The sequence below is a fragment of the Cyprinodon variegatus genome, unplaced genomic scaffold, assembly GCF_000732505.1.
Source record: "Cyprinodon variegatus isolate N-32 unplaced genomic scaffold, C_variegatus-1.0 Scaffold340, whole genome shotgun sequence".
Classification (NCBI taxonomy): domain Eukaryota; kingdom Metazoa; phylum Chordata; class Actinopteri; order Cyprinodontiformes; family Cyprinodontidae; genus Cyprinodon; species Cyprinodon variegatus.
The window spans coordinates 193,312-198,534 of NW_015150793.1; positions in this window are offsets into that span (position 1 = coordinate 193,312).

Sequence of the window (5,223 nt, forward strand, 5' to 3'; positions counted from 1 at the left end):
TATCTATCTATCTATCTATCTATCTATCTATCTATCTATCTATCTATCTATCTATCTATCTATCTATCTATCTATTTATCTATCTATCTATATAGATATATAGATATATATATTGATATATATTGATGTAAATATATAGATATAGATATATAGAGATATACACATATATATTTACTTTGTATCTCTGTAAACTTTTAACAAGACACCAACCCAAGGATAGAACAGCCCTCATTTAATGGGGTATGAAGGCACCTTACAGGTACCAAAAAAATAGTATTATAATATTAGATTAAAGCTTCTGACTGACGTTTTTGTGACTGTTTTCTTTCCTTAAACGTGGTTTCATTATATTATTTAGTAAAAATAAAAAATAGCATATGTTGCAGAGCGGTCACGTGTTTCGGTACAAACTTTCCCTTCTCCTGCTGCATGATATATTAAGAACATGTAAGAACCAGCCACTTATTCTGATTCTATGTCTGAGAGCTCTTCTTGGCTAGCACCTTCCAGCACTGACTCCGCTGAGTCTTTAGCGGCCCCAATGACAGTGTATGTGGGCCTGTGTAACAGGATAGCATTCAGCTGGTCATACTAGCGGTTTGTCTGGTGGTCTTATCCACTGTGATTGTTGTGGTCCTTCAGCATCTTCTAGTCGTACTTCTTTTTCTTGAGCTTGTCCCTTTTTGAGAAGCCCCAGACTTTTTAGCAGAAGTAGAAAAGTGGCTATTCACTTAGATTAACATGTGACCAGTCTGATGCTCTGCAATTCTGTTCAATTATTCCAAGTGATTAAGATCATATAAGCTTGTTCAAAAGAACTGCAGAGCTGTTGACCTATGAAATTGCTCATTGCTCTATTATGTTTCAACCAGCCACAACGACCCTGTGGTCCAGATTAAAATGAGATCCTGCCTGAACTGTGAACCTGAAGTAGACCCATCAGAGTGAGCCAGACAAATGGTGATTCATCTTTCTTAGACTGGGACAATACAACAGCCTTAACAGATTTTGAAGAGACTTGAAGTTCAGACTAATGGACTGGTTCCAGCATATTTTGTATCCAGGCTGAATGAGTGAGAATCACACCTAACGACTGTACCCACTCTGCAATCACAAACCACAGGATTTATCCAATCATCTACTGTAAAGCCAGCTGAACACATCAAGTTTTAAAGGAAACTGGGGGAAGGTGTCTGAGCAACTAACTACACATAGGTGGCACTGACCAAAAAAAAAAAAATTCTGTTTCAATTCTTGATACTGTACCCTTTATCTGTTCCCCTTCCCTACAAAATGAAGGAAATGCAATTTCTTGCTGCTTATTTCATGTGCTTACAGCCTGCAAGAAAATTGTGTCCCAGCTTAATTTTATCAAAAAAACATTTAATGTGTTTTGCTTGTTGTTTACATTGGAAAATAATTCTTATTCAAATTATGGTATCATAATTAAAAGTATTGTTTATTATAGGAGTGCTGTATTGTTGTTCTAAAATGTCTTGAATAGAAATTTTTTACTGTATGTCTGTTTAAAGGTTTCAAGTTTAAAGGCTGAAAAGAAGCTCTAAATACTTATATGGTGTCAAAATAAGATAATAAAATTAGCTATATGCTTGCTTTTTTAGTTTCAATTATAATGACATTCATTTCTATATTTTTCTGACTTATGTGTCAGTTTATTGAAAATAAGGATTTTTTTAGATAAATTTAAGTCTGAGTTTACGACGGGGTTTTTTAGTGAAAAGGTCAAATTAAGAGGGAAATATAAAACAAATCAGATTGTAAATAATGTAAATATTTTAAGCTATATCACTTCTATAGATTGTAACATTTAATCAAATCAAAATATGGTAAGTTGTGTGAAAGAAAAATCAGGGTTAAAAAGAGTCTGTACTCTTGATAAAACCCTGTACACCAAGCAGCAGCAAAGTAGTGAATATAGACACCTTATACTCAATTATAAATACTGGGATTATCGGGCTCTAAAACCCTTGTTGAAACATGAATTTCCAAATGAAATGCAGTTTTGACATTTCTCTGGAAAAGCAATACTTTGGACCCCTAAGAAGCAGTCCTGTCCTTTTTCTCCTAATAGACAAGACACTTATGCCGTCTCTGGTTCAAAAGTGGTTTAACATACGGATTGCCACAGTTGAAGCTAATGTTCCAGATGTGTCTATGTGTTACAGTTCTTTAAGTACAGTTATCTTTGTTGCTTTTGTTCTGTTTCTTTACTTCATATTTTCCTTCTATTCAACTTTCCAAAAATCTACCTGGACACAGCACTATATGAACTGCCATCTTCTTTAAGATTGAGCTATGTTTGACATGCCCACGATCTGCATGCAAAATTAGCCATTCATAACAACGTCTGCAGCTTTTGTGCTCTGTGTGGCTTTTCCCTAATCCAGGGGAGCGTCTACGGCACAAATAGCAAGCTTATATCACACTACATGAGGAAGTAGAAAATGCAGCAGTTGACAACGTATTCAAAGCCACTTCGTGTCGTCCATCAGCGAAAGTAATTTCTTTTCATGATGTTTTCCACAGTCTGTTGACAGTGGTGGTATTTTTGAGCTAAATCACGAGTTATCTCTAGTTGTTTACATTTATGATCCATTGGGATTAGGAAATGTTGCATGCTTACCGTGTCATTCCACAAGTACCTATCTGTCTAGTTACAAGTTTTCCTAGGTACAGAAATTTTGTTTGCATCGGGGGACTTGGAAGCTAAAAAATGCTTAATTTGGCTATGCAGATCTCACAGACGCAACCATAAATCAAGCTTTGAAATGAAATTTTGTGACTTAATCATGGTACTGGCGGGTATCAGTGACCCTTCGAAAATCGTCCGACTTTGCATTCTTCCCTATCTGTGTGATTCACAAATTGAAATATATAATTTATTGTTAATTGTTCTCGTGTATTACTTAAATAGTGAGAAACAGAAATGCTCTTAAAAATCAAATTTTTTGAGCAAATGAGAAATTCAGATCTATCTGATATTTTTTTATTCAGACATATATTTTACCATCACTTGTTTACTAAAAATTAATTACATCAAAATCTGACATTTTAACTATGAAAAGGTGCTTAAATAAGTCTTCTGTTTTGTTTGGACTGCTTGCATACCAACAAAACGTTCTAGATGTGAACCTATAACCTCCTAGCATAAAACTATTGCTATAAACTACACTGGTAATCAACTTGTGTGCTGCTTTAGCATTTTGAGGGTACATTTTGGAGCTGAGGAGCTAACACTCTAGCATTTGTGTCTATTGTGTCTATTGTTACACTATGACTTCCTGTTTAGAGATGTAATATACAGTAATACTGCTGAGGTTAGTGAGTACAATCTTTATAAAACAGGAATTATTCTGCAAATAATACAATTATCAGAATGTTTGCTTGTTTTTATACTTCAATACTGAACAAAATGATATTTTGCATAATTTTGTAAGAGATAGTTTGGTAAACCAATCTCATATGTCTTTCTTATTTATATCTCAGATTACCACTGATCATCATTTCAAATGTGCTTCTCATTCACTCTAAGACGCTGGCATATTGAAGGGTCATGTCCCTTAGATATTTGAATTTTTGCATGCTTGGCTCGTTTCACCTGTGGATATGCGTGATTGAGAATAAAAAAGTAAAATATAAGAAAATAAACTCATGTGTATTCACAAGAACACTCTGGGATAAGGCTGGCTGAGGAATCCAGCAGGCGTGCAGTAGGGCTACTGCTGAATCTTGGCCAGACAGATGACATTCATTTGATCAGAGTGATGTTGTAATAGTGGGTGAAGAGCAGCGAAGAGAGGTGGCCATTAGGTCTTCATGAGCAGGCCTTATTACCAGTCTGATAGGCACGGATCTCTTCAACATTCATGCATACTTTCCCTACAGCTACACTGATGTGTTGGCTGAGGCGCTACATCGCTGTCCCAAAGCCCCATGTGTGTGCTTAGCATCTCTCACATCAACATGCTTGTGCGTTTACATGTTGGTGTTTGTTTTGCAAGCTGTTAGCTGTGCTGATGATCACCCTTCGCCTTGCATCAAGAAGGTTTTGTGTAAAAATTATCTTTTTTTGGATCAGATTTGATCTTTTCTGTTCTGTCAAAACCAGAAAACAAATAGTCTTTTTATCTTCTAGAAGAGAAGCTATCTTTTTAATCAATTCAAGAGCATTAAATATAAATAACTCTATTTTTCACAAAGTTAGATGTTACAGTACCTTGCAAAAATGCATTACCTTTGACCATTATCTTTTATTTTTATCAGGTTACAGCCACACACTACAATGCATTTTATTTCTGTTTCATGTGATAGATCCAGGCAGAGTAACATAAGGTTTATCAGTGTGCAAAACACATAAATGGTTTACAAAATGTTCTTGGCTGGCATTTGTGAATAGTGTAATTTTACTCTAAAATCTAAAAAAGAATCCATTAGTGTTTTGTTTATTGAAATATTTAGAGAACACAGTAAATGTGGCAACAAGATGGGGCCAGAAATAAACTTTATCTCAGACACAAGTTTTATATACACATCACCCTTAGCACACACTACTCCATATTTCAATCCAGGCTTATAGTGTAATGCAGTTGAGATGTCTTCTTTAGTGTGATTAAGGAAGCTGGTCAGACTTGATGAGAAAATTATGCTGCTGATATACTTCCAGATAGAATACCACCCTGTCATGGCTCAGAACAGAGGACCCAGTATTCATGCATGACAGACAGTGGGATTAATCAAAAGCGTTTGTTTAAAACCAGAGGATCAGAGTTGCAGCGACCAGGGCGTCTATGACAGAAAACTCTGCAGAAAGGAAACACAGGTTATTTGCCATGTAAATCTAACAGAGGAAGATTCTGAACGTGAGTCACCAACCTGGTTTACAAGTTCAGTCCATGCCCAGAGTACAAGGTTTATTTCAGCCGGTGTGCTGCTAACAAGATGCGGCGGGCACCGCCAGAGTGTCTCCGATACTGCAGCCCCAGAGAACAAGCAAGAGTCCTGAGACAGGTCAGGCAAACAGATCAGAACAGAATCAGGCAGGCTCAGAGGTCCAACAGTCCAAAACCAGGTCAGGCAAACAGATCAGAACAGGAACAGGCAGGCTCAGAGGTCCAAGAGTCCAAAGCCAGGTCAGGCAAACGGATCAGAACAGGAACAGGCAGGCTCAGAGGTCCAAGAGTCCAAAGCCAGGTCAGGCAAATG